This window comes from Lygodium microphyllum, chromosome 18 (genome assembly GCF_053477565.2).
Source record: "Lygodium microphyllum isolate KBCC chromosome 18, Lygodium_microphyllum_v1.1.10, whole genome shotgun sequence".
NCBI classification, from domain to species: Eukaryota; Viridiplantae; Streptophyta; class Polypodiopsida; order Schizaeales; family Lygodiaceae; genus Lygodium; species Lygodium microphyllum.
Genome location: NC_141152.1, coordinates 77281042 through 77300353, shown reverse-complemented (window position 1 = coordinate 77300353; position 19312 = coordinate 77281042). Strand labels below are relative to the sequence as shown.

Here is a 19312-nt window from a genome sequence, read left to right as displayed (position 1 = left end):
TGGACAACAAAAGTAGTATTGCAATAGTATTCATGGTGATTATCATTACCATTTAATCAACCTCAAGTGTGATATGATATTATCATCCGTTTCTCTTGTACAATGTCCCATACTAGCAATTTCTCATTATCTTTACTATCTCGATCATCATCCATATGCTCCCTAGTTGCAAATGGATTATTATGACTTTAGAATGTCATGAGTAGGGAACAAGTGTCACTATGTGTTATTCTCTAGCTATTATGATACTATGAAGTAAATATAAATGAGCACTTTCATATATGTATGTGAATAACATATTTATATCTTGAATGTATATAACATTGTTGTGAAGTCACCAAAGTCCCATTCTTACCTTTGCCAAACCATTAGAGTCAAAACATTGTAATGGTACTACATCCTTAAACTACTTGACATCCAAAACATCTACAACAAAGCTATAACATCAAGCTTATTAATATCTTGGATTATGCAATAATAGTCAACCATTCTCAACATTTCACTCTTGCAAGGCTCACAATGACTCCATAATCTTTGCATTCCTCTTTTATCAATCTATTGACTCCCAAAATGCTCGCCCTCACTCTTTACTTTGGAATAAGTATCCTAAAGTTTTACAAATAATTGAGATATGTGGAACGTTATACACACTTAAATTTGGAAAGCATACTTGAGGATACTTTCATTCTTCCATTGTAGTATACATTCTATGTTTGTTTTCTAGTAAGAAGCAATAAAAGTGTATGCTTAGAGCAAACTTGCAAATCGAGTAGAGTAGATTTTTTTGCTAATCAATTTTCCCAATAGCTAGTCTATCTAGTGGGTTATGAAGCACCCCACTAGATAGATGGAGTACATTAGTAAGGAATTTATTGAATCCTCCCTAGATGAAGAATCATCAGGTAATATCTTTCCTCTATCCATTTACTTAGCTAACAAAAACTCATACTACTTGTTACCTTTACCTTCTGAAGTGCGAGTGGTAGATCAACATAGATTATAATCCTATAATGCTTAAAAACTAGTTAATTATAGTAGAATTGATATTTGGGATTAGTTTTGTTCTCCCCTAAATGGATGAGCTTGGGAGTCATAATATACTACTTGGTACCTTGGTTAAAGTTTCCTAAAATGGAATGGGATTGAAGAGCTAATTATGTCATCATTTCTCATGCTAAGAAATAAATGGAAATGTGCATTAAGAGGAAAGTCTTACTGAAGCTTATTTGCCGACATGTAATTACAAAAAAAATTAATCTACCTCTAGGAGTGGATGATGATTACAAAGATGTATTTATGATGGCTTATCCAATGGTGGTACCAATATTGAAATAGTTTTGACCAGAATTATCAAATATATAGTAAAAGAGAAAATCCATGGCCAGTGACATTAGGAGATTCGTATACTCCATAATCTTTAGGTGCAATCAATAGGTGGTCAGCTTGAAGAATTATCTAAATGTGTAGTGGATAAATTTTTTTGAATCAATGTTTAAAGAATTAGCAAAACGTACTATTGAGTAAGATGAAGGTGGGAAAAGGGTATCATGAAGGCTAAATAAAAGTCTAAACATAGAATGAAGCATTCATCCCAAGTGAGGGAAAATGAGGCACATAAAGTAGACTTGGGTATTGGTAACATTCTAAAGCCATATTGGATTATTTTTTGGTGGTTATAGATTTAAGTAAGCAATCAATCAACTTATCTAGAGAGTTCAAGATATATTCACATGGGATTACACTAATAGAATGGGCTTTGGTGGCCCAAAGATCTAAAGAAGGATACAAAGCTTGTTATTCAACAATGCTATAGGGTAGACCTAAATTTTTCTAAATAGATAAAAGAAGAGCTTGACAAGTCACCTAGATGTTCTTAATAATTGTGGTGTCAAAAAGAATGGTAAAAGAAAGAGTTTGTGTTGATTGTAAAAAAAATATATGCATTAACTATTTTTTATCATTTTGCCTGACCCTTCATCAAATTCTTTTTTGTATAATGTGCCTCAACATCAAATGTATAGTTTTACAAATGGATTCTTTTGATATTAGAATGTTGCTTGAATATGTATATAAAATAGAATTTATAATTGATGGGGAGGGTTTGTGAGTGATTTCATAGATTTTAGGGACCTATAGAAACTTAAGGAGTAGTGCACCTACTTTTGACCCTTATATAACACTATAAGGGAATGGGGTGATAGTAGCGACCGACACTTGAGATGCAAAATATCGGCATCACTATTAGTGTCACTAATTTTCATTTGTAATGTTAAATGTGATGCTATTATTTAATGATGCCAATAGCAATGCAAATAGTGACAACTCTTTAAGAAAAACAAAAGAACCAAAAACCCCAGCATGGCATTTGACGAAAATATTCACAAGAGAGAACAAGAGAGAGAGAGAGAGAGAGAGAGAGAGAGAGAGAGAGAGAGAGAGAGAGAGAGAGAGAGAGAGAGAGAGAGAGAGAGAGAGAGAGAGAGAGAGAGAGAGAGAGAGAGAGAGAGAGAGAGAGCTCATCATGGCCATCGCCACTATATGCAAAGAAGAAAGACAAGGATGCAAGTGAGAAGGGAGGAAAACCGTGAAGAGGAGGCACAAAGGGTTTCATCTTCGAGCCTTTGAGGTAGGTACATTACCTCTTCTTAATTTTTTTGTGTATCCTTCTTTTCTTTGTTTGTTTTTTTTTACAAATAGATACATTGAAAGAGAGGGAAGGGGGAAGGAAGGGAGGGAGAGAGAAGAAGGGAAGGAGAGAGAGAGAAAGAGGGAGAGACAGGAGAGAAAGGAACAAAGAGAAAGGGGAAGAGATAAATGAGAGATGAAGGGAGGGAGAGAGGATGGTGAGTGAGAGAAACAATGAGGGAGAGATAGGGGAGGGAGAAACAAAGAAAGAAAGAGAGAGAGAGAAAGAGGGGCGGGGAAAGAAATAGAGAGGGAGAGAGAAGGAAGGAAGAGAGAAGGAGGAGGTAGAAAAGAAAGATGAGGTAAAGAGAGGAAGGAGAGTGAAAAGAAGAGAGAAAGGGAGAAAGAGAGTTGAAAAGAGAGATAGAGGGAAAAAATAGAGTGCGAGAGAGAAAGAGAGGAATAGGAAAACAATGATAGAATTATAGAGAGGGAAAAGTAAAGGGAGAGGGCATTAGGAAAAAAATGAACTCACAAATGGGCCTTTTAGCCCCCCTCTCTCCTCCTTAAAACAAGGAAAAGAGGAGAGAAGAATAGTAAAATAATCCTCCTCTCTCTCCACTTTTGCAATCTCGTTTTGCCTTTTTTATATTATCTACAAATGAAAGGTGAGAAGGATCAAAGCTTGCACTCAAGAGCTATGGTGGGAGAGCAAGAACAAGAAAGAGAGAGACAAGAAATGGGAACTCTAACAGTCACAATGTGTGACCGGGCCTTCCTTTATTCAAATTGTCACTAAAAGAATAGAGAATAAAGTGACGATGACGAGTGCCCGCCACCTGCAGTGTGTAGTGGCGGTGACTGTCAGTGTAGTAATATACGGGCGGCTAGGCGGAGGCGCCTTTACCCCCAACAACCTCCTACTTAAAGGAGAATCTGCCCTAGTGAGGAGTGAAAAGAAAAAGAAAAAGACAGTGCAACATGTACACATGTACAACTGGATGAGGAAAGATGTCATCTCATCCCATGCCCATCAACCTCTTGAGGAAGGAAAAGCGCTCTGTAGAGAGGCTTTTTGTGAGCAGATTTGCAGGATTTTGGTTAGTCCAGATCTTGACAAGATCTGGACTGACCAAGATCAACAGACTTGTCCTCAATGACCCCACGTATGAAGTGATACCTCATCTCAATGTGTTTCATCTTCGCATGGAAGACCGGATTCTTGGCTAACTGAATAGTACTCATAGAATCCGAATGCAGTGTAGGGATAGCATCAATACCAAGGTCAACCAAACGAACCAACCAAATGGCCTCCTTGCAAGCCTTAGTGGCTGCAACATACTCGGCCTTTGTAGTAGAAAGGGCTATGTGTTTCTGGACCCTGGACATCCAAGAAATAGCACCTCCAACATAGATGAATAGATAGTCGGAAGTGGACTTCCTACTATCTACATGTCCTGCATAATCAGAGTCAGTGTACCCCAAGACTCCTGTATTTTGGCTGCCATAGCATATGCACATATCTACAGTGCCCTTCATGTACCTCATGATACCCTTCATGGCATCCCAATGCTTCTTGCCAAGTGTAGCCATATAGCATGCCACAACACCAACTGCAAAGGTAATATCTGGACGAGTGGCGATCATGGCATACATAAGACTATCCACGGCGGATGCATAGGAAATCTTGGCCCTACACTCATCTGTCTGTAGACAATCAGCCTGTGATACCTTCACATAAGAAGGCAATGGACAGCCAATAGGCTTTACGTCCTACATGCGGAAGCGCTCAAGGACTTTACGAATGCACTCCCTCTGTGACAAGTAGAGGAGTCCTTGATGCCTGTAGCGTCTAATGCGCATACCAAGTATGTGAGCGGCTTGTCCCAGATCTTTCATCTCAAAGCTCTTCTTGAGCCGAGCCTTAAGAGCATCTAGCTCATCATGAACTTTCCCTGCTATCAGTATATCATCCACATAGAGTACTAAAATCAATAAAGAACCATCACGGGCTTTCTTCGTGTAAAGACACGGATCCATAGCACTCCTATTGTAGCCCTGTGACTGCATAAAGGCATTAAACTTATGATACCACTCCCTAGGTGCCTGCTTCAAGCCATAAAGACTTTTCTTCAATTTGCTTACTAGGTGCTCCCTGCCAGGTTCTGCAAAGTCCTTAGGCTGCTCCATATAAATCTCATCATGCAAGTCCCCATGTAAGAAAGCTGTCTTGACATCCATCTGGCATAAATCCAAGCCAAGCTGAACAACCAAAGCCAAGACTAAGCACAGGGTGGTCATCTTAACCACAGGAGAAAAGACCTCATCAAAGTCCACACCATGCTCCTGCTTAAAACCCTTTGCTCCAGTCTAGCCTTGTATGCCGACTTGGGGTATCCGGGGGTACTTTTTAGCTTGTACACCCACTTGCATGGCAAAGCCTTCTTGCCCTCAGGCAAGGAAACTAAATCCTAAGTCTCATTCTTATGCAAGGAGTCTATCTCAGAATGTATAGCCCTCTCCCAGGAGTGACTGTCACCCCTGCGCATAGCCTCATCATAGGTGAAAGGCTCTCTTGCATCAGTAACCAAGACATAATGCATCGAGGGGGGCTGAAATCTATCAGGTGGACGTTTATCTCTAGTAGACCGTCTCACGGCAGGCTCTGCTACCTGCCCAGCTGCCTGTCCAACACCCTGATCATGAGCATCTGCTGCAGCTGTAGGCTATCCAACTGGCTGTGCGGGAGCTCTCGGCTCCTCCTGAAATATGACTTTGCGGATCTCAACAACTCTCTCAAGCTGCCGATGCATCTTGTCTTCGTAGAAGACTACATCATGACTGCGGATGACTTTCCGCTGTCGAAGGGTTTTCGAAAGCAAAGTCGCAACCACGGAGGACCTTGACTAATTTCAGGATAGAAGATCAATCAAGCAAATGAATGAAGTTGAATCTCTTTTGCAACCCAAGGTATCCTTGAACAGCCTCATTAGGAAGTGATCTGATATGCTTGAATATGTCAGCATTTGCAAAGTGCAACTTTGTTATAGGATCTTTGTACGGCTTCAAATCCTGAGACATCATAGTATCTCTTGGCTGGATACAAGGATGGAGGAGCTTCAATATTCAATATTCATATAGTTTGGTTCTTCAGCAGGATAAAGATAGTAGTTCTCAGTTTGAAGCATTTGCTTTAGATGCTTCCAATACCTTCCTCTAACCTGGCCTTTCGGATACTTTTCCAGAAACTGTATTCTCTTGAAGTCAAAACTAGTATGAGGGTGTATTCCAGCATCTTCTAGCTCTTGAGCTGTTACTACTACATTTGAAGAAAGAACATCCTTTGCAGATTTGAGTACGTTTCTGGGGTTTCTGTGTTGCTCCTGCGTTTCACACCCGTAGACTTCATGCTTCTTTGTCCCCATGAAACACCGTATCTTTGCAATTCAAGGCATGGGATCCTATGAACTCAATCATGTGCGTTAGGAAATACCCGACTGAAGAATCTTGACGGGGCATTGGTTGAACAGTCGATTCAATGGTAGCAAACTTCATGTAGTTACAGGCCTTGTGACACAATATGCAAGAGAATCGACGAAGAAGGTAACTGAAAGAGAGAACAAATCAGTGGTGCTAATTCGATAATTGGGTTCCCTCTGCCAAATCCCTGACCGCCGATCCTCTTCTCTTCCTCTCTTCCGTTTTTTCCAGAGCAGATGATGATTTGTGAACGAGTGCAGAAAAATTCCGCTGATTTTTCTTGTTGCTCCCAGAATTATGAAAGGCTTCGCCTGTCGAAAAAACCTCTAACGGCGTTCCAATTCGTGGCCATAAATAGCTCTCGAATCAGCTAATTAGCCTCCCAATTTCGAAATTCCCTACGCCCCCTTCGTGATTCTCTTCCCATCTCACATAAAAAAGTCGACATATATCTCTGTCTCCTTTGCTTTTTCTCCTCTGAAATCTCTTTTTTTCCCCACCATTGCTTGCGTCCTCCCCTTTTAGCTCTTGTTCGGCAGGTTCCTACTTTTATGCCTCCATACAGCAGTAAAAGGACAAACTCTTTCTGAATATGTACACAGCACTTTGGATTCAAATTCCATTGATGTAATAGTGCACGTCTGTAAGCAGACATTGCCTCATGGTAAAGACCTGCTTGTTTCCAAAGCTCTAGCAGTAACTCCACAGATTACAGACTCATGCAATGCCTTTAAAGCCTCTGTTTGTAAGCCAGTCCTCTGAGTGTTTAAAGAAGCAATTCTTGCTTGCTTGCCCATGGCAACTTCTAATATGTGATACACAACACATTTGCCAAAATGAGACTCTTCTCTCATATTTACCAATGCTCTTTTTGCAAGTTTGATCCCATCACCAGCAGAATCTACCTCGTCAGCATAAAGTTTGGCAGCTAGTAACAGTGCAGAGATGTTATTGGGCTTCTCTAACTGATGCAATGACTTTTCCAATAGATTCAATGCTACCTTTCTTTCACCTGCCCCACTGAGTGATCTTCTCAAACATAAGTACTTTATCAACGACAAGATCCAGCTTATTTTCGGTTGTCTGATGTACTTTCCGCATTTTATCATCTTCAGCATCCCTTTCAATTTTTATGGTTTGCAGATTGCAATCATACCCTGCAGAGATGATGTACTCCCCATTTTGAATCTGGTCAAAGCTTGCACTCACATTCCTTTTGCATTCACCTAATCTTCAGTTAGAAGTTCAGAGCCATCGATTATCTGAAAAGCAGTGCTGCTCACAACTCTTCAGACTACTTCCATAGTGAACTGTGCGAATGGTGTACACATAACTTAAGGTCACAAATCGAGTGTCAGCATCATACAGTAGAAGACTATTTCAGCCTGGGAGAAGCATTATACCAAAATGCAGTATGACTTGACTACCATGACATATGTTTAGAGAAACTCTGATGTTTCCAAATGCCCGTATGAGCATACCTATTACATAACCCCACAATTTTTCTGATGCGATTTTCTGTTTCCTCTTCCTTTGCCTTGGAGGTTGTAGCACAACCCTGATTGCAGCATCAAAAACAGCCTTCACATTCTGTTGTGTTTTTGAATTGCATTCAATATAGACAACAGCTTCTATCTACTTCTGAAGTTCCTCTCCAAGAGCAGTGCTAATAGGGACAGCACCAGGATGGTCCATAAAGAATTGTTTGTCATCTCTTAGATCAAGTTTGGTTCTGCAACCTGTTATAATCTTCTTGGCCTGCTGTATCCCAGAGTCCAAGGTTGACGGTAAATCCATCAACAATAACATTGGCACTGAAATTGTCAAACAAGAAGGCAGGTCTTGCCTATTGCCCCATCTCCCACAGTCACACACTTAATGAATCTGGGATTGTTCATAATGATGGGTGGATAGAAATGTGAAAGCTTTGATAATGGAAGGGAGCAGCTGGTGTTGTCATTCACATGTCTCTATTGCTGTTGTGCATGCCCAGCTCTCGAAGTGAGAGAACCTGGTATGATGGGTAGTGGTCAGCATACACAGGGAGAGGGCCCTACTTGCTTCAGGCTGTAAGAAATCAATGGTTCCTCTTGCTTCAAACCCCTCTTCACTATATTACCCACGTAAAATAAAAGAGCAAACATAACCACTAAGTATGTACAAAGTATCAAATCACACACACAACTTTTGGGTGGTTTTCACACCTCGAATGCGCAGCAATACGACATCCACCCCCTCTAATCCTGCGCATCCTCCGGATGGGCCAACTACCCATGATCGTTATCATCAAGATCCACAAACAGATCAATCTCTTCATCATGCATTTCCGGTATATCAACAAGATTATCTGTCATATCATCTGTCTCTTCCATTGGAGTTTCTTCTCGTTGCTCTTCTCTTGAAAATTCTTCCAATGCATAATCTTCATCATCTCTTTTCTTGAAAATCTTGATTCTTTTTCCAGCAATAGGCACTCTAAGCACTGTCCCATCCAATTCTGTTAACTCATATGTTGCATTATCAAAAACATGTCTGGCCCAAACCATCTTTTCACCATCTTCCGAAGTGCAGTATGCTAATTTTCAAGGCCGCTATCAAAGACTAATACCCAATCTCCCTGTTCTATTGCTCTAGGCCGCAAGCGATGCCTGCTGTCAAACCTGTCCTTATTTTTTAGTCTAGCAACCTTCAACCTGTCAATAGCTAGCTGAATATCCTCTGGTCTTCTCTCCAACTGTCGAATCCTAAGAGTTAAGAGCTCCTCTCTCGTCAAATCCTCCTGCCAAGGTAAAACTGACCAAGTTAAAGCACAAGTCTCAGTCGGCATAACCGGTTTCTGACCATACGTCAACTCTGCAGGCATATATCCTGTGGTAACACTGTGAGTCGTACGATCAGCCCACAAAGCAAATGGTAGAAGTCTCGGCCATTCTCCAATTCGTCCTCTGCATGCTTTGGCTAATGCTCTCACTATCGGCGGATGCCCTCTTTCACTCTTCCCATTTCCCTTTGGATTATATGCTGTAGTTAGAGCCAACTTGATTCCTAGCTGAGAGAAAAACTCCCTAGCTTCATCTGCATCCAATTCACTGCGATCCGCAGTGATCTTACCCACACAGCCATATCTGCAGAAAATTTCTTCCAATAAGAACTTACACACTGCACTAGTGGTCTTCGTTCTCAAAGATTTGCCCTCAACATGATTGGTAAGATCCTCTCTAGCCAAAACAATGTATCTCATCTGCCATAGACCCATAGGCATAGTAACCAAATCAACTACCCACTTATAATGAATGCATAGCGGATATGTCGGATGAAGCTCATCTCGATGACGCACTACCGAATACATCTGGCAGTCTCTGCAAGTCTCAACAAAGTGAGAAACATCTCTATACATGCCTTTCCACCAATATTTCTCCTTGATTTTCTCATAAGTAGCCCACACTCCTCTATGACCAGCCCAAGGACTCTCATGAAACTCCCTCATCACCTGTAACTGTGTCTCTCTATCGCAGACAACCCGCAAAGGTAATCCACCTCTTTTCTTCGGATGCTTCCAAAGAAATCCGTCCTTGAGAAAATAACCATAGGCTTTCCTTCTTATCTTCTTGAACTCTTCATCTGTCCATTCATCTCTTTTGCTTAGTGTACTAAGGTACTTGCCAATTTGCAACCAATCTCCAACATAGAGTTCTTCTATGAAAGCCACAATATCATAGACATGGCAAACATGATCAACCATAATGGCTGAAATTTCTGCATCATCCTCTTCTGCAATTAGAGTCTCCTCATCATCATATCTGGCTCTAGATAACATATCTGCCAATGGATTATCCTTCTCTGCTATGTGTTTAAATTCCGAATTTAATGACTTGATGTATGCAATCCATCTCAGCATAGCTATATCCGGAGTAGAGCAACTCGTAATCATACCAATCAATGGCAAGCAATCTGTCTCTACCACAACTGAAGCTCCAATAAAGTACTCCTTGTCACATTTGAGAGCCATAACAATCCCCAATAACTCCCTCTTGATTTGCGGATATCTCCTCTGTCTCTCATTTAGGACTTTTGCCCCAAACCGAATAGCATACCTATTCCCATCTGCATCATCTTGACCCACAGCCCAACCTATGCCAATTGGACTAGTATCAACTGTCAATACAATAGGCCTTCCGCAATTATAATCCGCTTTCCTGAGAGTAGGAGCATTCTGCAATAACTTCTTCAATTTCTACATGGCTCTAGTGTGGCTCTCATCCCAATAGAATTTCTGCCCCTTTCGAAGCAGCTGATATAAACAATCTGCTATGTGTGCAAAATGAGGTATCCAAATCATATAAAACACACAAGCTCCAATAAATCTCCGTACCTGTGAAGTGGTAGAACAATACTCCGCAATCTTGCCTATAGCATCCACCTTATCAGGTGAGGGTTTCCTGCCATAATACCCACACATATGTCCAACAATGACAACCTCATTCACTCCAAAAATAGATTTTTGCCCTGATAGTGTCAAGTTCACTTCTTCTAATCTGGCCAAAATCTTCTCACAAGCTGAAATATGATCAGCCACAAAGTATCTGCATCCCTGCTCATTTAGACTCTCATTCTTCTCTTCTTCTGCACACCCCTTAATGGGCACATCATCCAAGAAAGCCATAGTAAGCTGAGGTATATAATCACGAAGAATCTTATGCATGGCATTCATCATATGCACAACAGAATTAGTGGCACCTTGAGGCAAGGTACACATTCTGACAAGCCCAATAGGAGTTCTCATGGTGGCTATGTCCCTGCTTTCCAAAGCCAGCTGAAACTAATCATATCCCGAATACAAATCACCTAAAGAATAAATGGCACATCCAGCAAATGCTTTTGCAAACTCATCCACAACTGGACCTATACCAACATTCCTGATAGTAATTCTATTTACTGGCTGCATGTCCTATATAAATCGGAGAGTACCATTCTTCTTTGGAACTATAAACCACCTGTTTGAGTATGGTGTAGATGAAGGCTCAAGAATTCCCATCCTGATTTTCTCATTCAATAAATCAATCAGCTTTGGCAGGTGTGCTTTAGGCACAAGAATAGCTCGGAGAGTCCATGGAATATGAGGAATAGTAAAAATCACCATAGGAGCAACAATATCAGGATTCACACATCCAATCTCATGCAGGAAAAAAGCAAATCCCCTTCCATGTCGCTCAAGCATCTCCTGAAAGCATTGCTTCTCTGTGGGTAGCAAGAAATCACAATTTCCAATTTTCAGTTCAGCAAGAGTCTCTGCTGAAAATTTATGGCCAATATGCTCCGGATTCCTCAAAATTGGCTGTTTGGCAGCCCTCTCTATTTGCTGATCACTATCAGGTGGAAGCGGTACAGCTACCGGCTTCACCTTTTTATCCACAGTCTTGTATTTCATGTCAACCCTGGCTTCATTATACTCTTCTGCATTACTCAAATCTTGCTGTAAATCAGCAATTCTACACTCCAATGGCTGAATATCCTCAGCCCTCTGCTCTATGGACTGCATAGAAACAGCCCTAAACTCTGGATGCTGAAATATTTCAGCAGTAAACTCTGTTGGCTGAAATTTTTCAGCCCTCTGTGTCTCTGTAAGCTGATCATAATCAGCTGAAAACTCTGATTGTTGAATTTCTTCAGCACTCAATACTTTTTGCTGAGCCACCTCAGCCTTTGACTCAATCTGTGACACAAAATCTACAATTTCATGAAACATGTCCAGGGATTGCACTAATACATTACTGTGACAACTCTGCATATCAGTTTTGAGCATAACTTCCATCTCTTCCATCGTATCTGCACAAATCATACTGTCATACATCCCATCTATGTGCTCATCATCCTCCAAAATTCCTGCATTTTTCAAATTTTTCTCCTTCCTGCATATGTACTGCCTGGCAGCTCTAGGCAACCTAGAAATCTTCTGATAGCTCATCGAACTGTTTGCTGAAATCCCAACAAAACCGGAGGAGAAAACACTGTTGCCAGGAGGCGAGAACTCCAATCTCCTCTGCTCTGTACCACCGTCGTCTCGTGAAACGGCGGTACCTAATGAAAACCCGAATCCCTCAGTGGGAAAAGGTGCATCTCTAAGAGTATCTCTATTTCTAACATGGTTCACACACACGGTCATAAACTGAACTGCTCTCATGCCATCTTTACTGTGAATCCGTGCATAAGCAGATCCATCATCCATTACCTTTGTTTCCATGCGCATCTCTGTGATGAATGGCTGTCCAAGAATTATAGGATAAGAGCATGAATCCTGCACAAAGAAATGGAAATCCTCCTCTACATCACCAATAGAAACCCTGACACTAGGACAGGCAGCATACAAATCACCTGCAGTATTGTTGGCGGCTCTCATACGCCACCCATGCTCTACATCCATAGGTCATTTGTTACTTTCATAAACTCCACGAACTATGAGATTAATCTCTGAACCATGATCCACCAAAGCAACATAAGGCACTTGTTTCTCTCCAATCTTTACCATCGTCTCTGTAGTTTCCCTAGCCCAATGACTCTGCGAAAAGTGACTACGCGGTATCAAGACAGGCTCATCAGTTTCAGCATAATGCATAGGCTGAACCCTCTTCTCTACCTGCAGAAAAATAGAAGCATTCTCAACCATAACCTCATCCTCATCCTCATCCAACTTCCCAATCAAAACTCCCTGTGTATCAGTGGTAGGAAATGCATGTCTTTTCCTCTTCAAAACCTCCTGAAACTGATCTTGAAACTCTCTTTTCGAGATGCCCAAAACCTCAAAAATAGTGAAAGTCACCTCACTGCCAAGTATCTTGTCATTAAAGATTTTCTTCATGTCTGTAGATGTCTCAATATCAGACATCAATCTAAACCTTGGCTGCTTTCTCTTTCTAGGCTCTTGCCTCTTTTCTCTCTTTTGAGCATCTTCCATTTGTCGTTCTGGCCTTGGTCTCAAAGACGGTCCTGCAGTAGGTGGAGTAACAAACTCACCCCCTCTAGTCTTTTTAGCTACACTTGGATTTTCTTCATCCCTCTTACGCTTCTCCTCAACAAGTACATCTGCTCCCTGAGACTTAGCCAAATAAGCATAAATAGAGTACCTGTCAACAGGCGAATCCCAACCTGTTTCTGATCTGATGCTAGAGCCTACACTAGTCAAAACAGTTTGCTGAATTTTTCCCTTGTTTGCGGCCTCCATAGCATAAGTCCATAGTGCTGACTGATTCTCTGATCCCTTCTCAATCTGGACTCCATATGCAGAAGCATCTCCTCTAGCTGTCACATAAGAAGTACGCGCAACCATATCATCCACTAACTTCTTCATTCCACCTTTACCAAAGTTGGTAGCAAGCGGAGCTCCTATTTCAGTCAACCAAATCTTACCATCTTGTCCCCAAAATACCAAATTCTTCCTCCTTGCATCCTGAAAAGATTCACAATCCCTGCAATGCTGATGGTCCGTACTATCGCACCAAATACATCTCCGATCTCTCCTAGGTGCACTAGGAGCACTCCTAGGTGCAGTAGGAGCACTAGAAGAAGTAGTAGGCGCAGTCGAAGCAAACTGCTCTTTCAATTTTCCCACCAACTCCACTTTAACTGACTCTAGTGTCAAATCCGTTATGCCTTTGATTATGTCATCAAGAGAGGTAGGCACCGATGGAGCGGATAGTTTTGGAGCAGAAGGTGCAGGCATCGGTCGTGGAACAAGAGGAATAGGAGGAGTAGAAACAGTAGGCACTGGCATATCGTGGGTGGGGGCGCTATGGCTATGGCCGTCGCGGGGGCTACGGCCACGGAGGCAGGCGTGGAAGAGGAGGCTACGGCCATGGCCACCCCTGATCAGCTCCTCCCTCACTTCATTATGGTATCACTGCTGCCATGTACGACAATATCAGTCCATCGTCCGTGCTTTTACCGAGGACACTATCAGTCGACCTGTCGTTGATTCGTATATCTGAATAAGCTAAGGCTCCTCTGTTCGCCTCCTTGTATACATTTTTTTTACAAGCAGGCTAATAACGCAAGGCCGATCTCTTGTATGTTCTTGAATTGTCAAGTGTGCGTATATATATATATATGTCTCTCTCTCTTCTCTCTCTCTCTCTCTCTCTCTATATATATATATATATATATAACTGGTGACGGATGTTGTCGTCTCGTCAACGAGGTCGTGCGGGGGGATTGCTTGATGTGTCATTCGCACGTTCAGCCAATTCTTGCCGCTTTGGTCAAGATGTGCTCATGCGTTAAATGGGCTTTGTCACTCGGCATCTACAGCGTGAGTATTATCCTAACCATTCTAGAGCATTGTTGCATTGCTACGGGAGTCGCTTACTTCTTTCGCCTTCGCGACGCCTTTGACACAGGCCTCTACTGTCCAACTAAGCAGCTGTGTGTCACTACATCGTTCTTTGTCGGCACAATACGCATTCCACCCATGTTTGTCGTTCTTAATTTAGTAGCTAATAGATTGCCTCCCTGTCCCCGAGAGAATGACTAAAATGCCTCGTTTACTATGGAGTCATATCTTTGTACTATAAATCGATTTTAATGTAAATAGACTTCTTGAACTCTCATGGCGTGAAAACGTGTTTACAAGGTGCATCTGAAGCATATCTAGTGTTGTTACAACTGCTATAGCTTCCCTTGTCACTTATATTTATACTTACTTTGTCATCATCTCTTCAGTCATGCTTGAAACATTCACAAGTAACAACCTAATCTCACCCCAATCATTGATTCAAAATTCACACACACACATGCAAGCACACACTCTCTCATGTTGTCCTCTAGAGAACAAGAAAAATGTCCCTCATGTACTAAGGAGTCGTATCTTTGTATTATAAATTGATTTTAATGTAAAAAGACCTTGAACTCTCATGGTGTGTAAACATGTTTACAAAGTGCACCTCTAAAGCATTTATGGTCGTGGAACAGGAGCAGTAGAAACAGTAGGCACTGGCATAGGCCAAGAAACTGGCTGAGGAGGAGAAGAAATAACAGGGATAGATGCAGGGATAGGAGCAGAAGATGGTATCGGTGCCATAGAACCATTCTATAAGCGGGTCTTCCATATCCTCCTCTTGGTCAAAGTCGAGACTGCATCCTGGGCATCCTGCCAATCCGTTTTAAGTCCCATGGGCTTCGTGCGATCCTCAAGAAGCTCTCCCAATTCTTCTTGAAGAGCAGGATCTGCAGCTTGCAAGAAAAGCTCAACTTTTTCAACATCCAATGCTCTTTGCTCAATGGCATCAAGCTGACTATACCTCTCTTCAAATTCTCGAATCAACTCTGAAGCAGCTAAACCTTTGTTTGGCATGTAGACCCACTCTCGGAATGACCGCAGTGTAGCCATTCCAAAGTCCTCAAGGAAATACTCTTCTTTCAGGGCCTTCTTAAAATCTTGCCAATGTGTATTTTGAATAAAAAGATCAGTCACGTTTGCCCTCAAGGCAGGTGTGACAAGACGAAGGAAGTACTTACTCATAAGTCCAACTGGAACTCCAAAAAACCCCATCTTGATCTCATATGTCTTCAAATATGCTGAAATATTACGGCCATCAAATAGCTTCTTCTCATTCTCAACTGCTTCAATCGCCTTAGTCGCGCTGTTTGCATTCTCCTGCTTCGAATAGAGTTACCTTTGCTGAGACAACTGTTGTTGATGCAATTGTTGTTGCTGCTGCATATACAATTGTGTCTGCTGATTTTGGAGCTGCATATACATGGACATATTCTGCAAAATCTGCTTTAGATCCTCTGTTGAAGTACTTGATGCAGCAGTCATTGATGGAGCTGAAGTAGAGGACGCAGCTGGAATCGTAGAAGAGGCTGAAATAGAGGCTGAAGTATCTCCCATCCTGAAATTTCTGTGATGCTTTCACGTCGGGTTCACCAAAGATGTCGAAGGGTTTTCGAAAGCAAAGTCGCAACCACAGAGGACCTTGACAAGTACAGAAGGAAGCAATGATGTATGGTATGTTGACTCAGGTGCATCAAACCACATGACAGGTCATGCAGAATGGATGGAGGATGCAAGGAAAATGGAAAAACCAGGATTTGTGGAGACTGGTGATGATACTGCACATCCTATTGTGCAGATTGGAAAAATTCCCTTGTCTATGCAGGATGGGAAAAAGAAATACCTGTCCGATGTATTTCATGTCCCGAATATCACCAAGAATCTGGTTTCTGTTGGTCAAATGGTTGAGTAGGGCTTGCAGGTCAGATTTAATCCTCATGGATGCTTTGTTGAGGATATGAAAAATAAAGGTCGCTTGATAGCAAAAGGAAAGAAGAAGGGCAGAATGTTTACGTTGGATGCAGACATGTCTGAATTGAGTGCAGCAATGTTTGCACATGGGACCGGTGTAGTTGCAGATATTGATATCTGGCATAAACGCATTGGTCATGTTAATGTACAATGACTTAAATCAATGCAGACCCAAAATATTGTTGCGGGATTGTCAAAATTCAAGGTTGCAGAAATGCATAAGGTATGTGAAGCCTGTCAGTTTGGAAAACAGGCAAGGAAACCATTTCCTAGACATGTTCAAGAGAGTGAGAAGCCATTGGAATTAATCCACTCTGATGTGTGGACTACTAAAGCTGCATCTCTTGGAGGATGTCATTATTTTGTCACTTTTATTGATGACTATAGCAGAAAAGTTTGGGTGTATTTTATGAAAAAGAAAAGTGAAGTTTTTGGGCATTTCAAAACTCTTAAAGCTATGGTTGAAAAAGAAACAGGCCTGCAAATAAAATGCCTAAGGTCAAATGGAGGGGGAGAGTACCTCTCAAATGAGTTTGCAAGGTTCCTGCAGGAGCATGGCATAAAGCAACAATATTCATGCAGTCATACCCCACAACAAAATGGAATTGCAGAAAGGAAAAATAGGCATATTGGAGAGGTATCTCGTGCCATGATCAATGAAAAAGACTTGCCAGATTTTTATTGGGCTGAAGCAGTTGCTACAGCAGTCTATATAATGAACAGGACTCCCACTGCAGTGATATATGGGATGACTCCAGAGGAGAGGTATACTGGTAGGAAACCAGATATTTCTCATTTGAAAATTTTTGGTTGCATTGCCTATGTACATGTGCCAGATGAGCTGAGATCCAAGTTGGATCCAAAAGCTGAGAAGTGCATCTTTATTGGTTACTCTCTACAGCAAAAAGGGTATAGATGCTATAATCCTTCTACTCGTAAGTTTACAGTGAGCAAAGATGTTATTTTTGATGAGATGAGTAGCTGGTATAAACCACTAAATGTGATTGATGATGTAGATGCACAAAATGGTAATGCTGCACATAATTCACAGCAGCAGTCACAAAATATTACTGGACCTGGAGCGTCCTCTAGCAGTGGTTCACATTCTTCGCCATGGACAGGCAGATTGAGATCAGGAGAATCTTCTCAAAGCAATGCAGATAGTGGTATGCAGGTATCACGAAAAGGAAAAGAGAAGGTTGATCAGCCCATGTTTGATGTGAATGCAGGTCACTCGTATGTGGATGGTGAATCTAGTGGCTCAGAACAGAGCATTGATGATGAGTTGGGTATTCCTTCTATTGTTACACCTGGAGTAAGGAAGACCAGGGATGTTTTGAGAGAACCTGGGAGTGAACCTACTTTGCGCAGGTCTACGAGAGCTAGGTATCCTGTGGATAGGCTGAAATATGATGGATTTATAGCCATTCACTATGCATATATGGTCAAAGTGATACAGGAACCAGAACCCACTTCTTTTGAGCAAGCCATGGGAAAAGAAAAATGGGAGAAAGCCATGGATGAAGAAATGGATGCCTTGGACGCAAATGCTACATGGGAGTTAGTACCTTTGCCTAAAGGTAAGAATGCAATTGGCTGTAAGTGGGTTTATAAGGTGAAACACAATGCAGATGGTTCTGTGAACAGATACAAGGCAAGATTAGTAGTCAAGGGGTATGCACAAACATATGGCATTGACTATGAAGAAACATTCAGTCCGGTTGCAAGGATGGCAACCGTAAGAGCAGTCATTGCTATGGTTGTATCAAAGGGATGGTCTTTACATCAGATGGATGTAAAGAATGCCTTCTTGCATGGTGATTTGCAAGAAGAGGTCTATATGGAGCAACCACCAGGTTATGTGCATGCTGTTCATCTTGAGTTTGTTTGTAGGTTGAAGAAAGCCTTGTATGGCTTAAAGGAAGCACCTAGAGCATGGTCTGACAAGATAGGACAGTATCTTGTCACTATTGGCTTTCAGATTTCCAAGGTAGATTTCTCACTTTATGTGAGAAAAACAGAGAAAGGTATTATGCTACTTGTAATTTATCTTGATGATTTGATTATGACAGGTGACAGTGATGAAGATATCCTTCATGTGAAAATGCTATTGAAGCAGAAGTTTGAGATGAAGGATTTGGGAGAGCTGCATTATTTCTTGGGCATTGAGGTGATTAGATCACCAAGTGGGATACAGCTCTTGCAGAGGCAGTATGGATTGGACATGCTGTCCAAATATGGGATGACAGGCTGTAAGCCTATTTCAGTTCCTTTGGAGCAGTGCAGGTGAGCTTCTGGAAGATCCTACTATGTACAGACGCATAGTAGGAAGTTTGATTTATATGACTATTACCAGGCCAGATTTGAGCTATGCTGTTGGATTGGTAAGTCAGTTTATGCAGGCTCCAAGGAAACCGCATTTGGATGCGGCTAGACGCATACTCAGGTATGTGAAGTCCACATTGCAGTATGGACTATTTTATGAGACTGGGGTTCAAATATAATTGCATGGATACACTGATGTTGATTTGGTTGGTAGCATTTCTGATAGACGATCTACCAGTGGATATGTGTTCTCTTTTGGGAGTGCTGCAGTCACTTGGAGCAGCAAGAAACAGCCTACAGTTGCCTTGTCCAGCACAGAGGCTGAGTACAGGGGTGCAGCAATGGCTACATGTGAGGTAGCTTGGTTGCATAAGCTACTTTATGATATGCATCAGCCTACAGATGGGCCAGTTGTCATTTATTGTAACAACATGAGTAGTATACACTTGGCAAATAACCCAGTCTATCATGCTAGAACAAAGCACATTGAGGTGCATTATCACTATGTGCGGGAGAGGGTTTTACTAGGTCTTATTGATCTAGTTTATGTCAGCACAGAGGATCAGGTAGCTGACATATTTACGA

General features: G+C 41.7%; 1 pseudogene; it reads right to left on the bottom strand.

The window, feature by feature from the left end:
• Nucleotides 1-7589: 7589 nt before the first annotated feature.
• On the bottom strand, nucleotides 7590-8003 carry LOC148021045 (rac-like GTP-binding protein 5 pseudogene; annotated as a pseudogene).
• Nucleotides 8004-19312: the final 11309 nt, after the last annotated feature.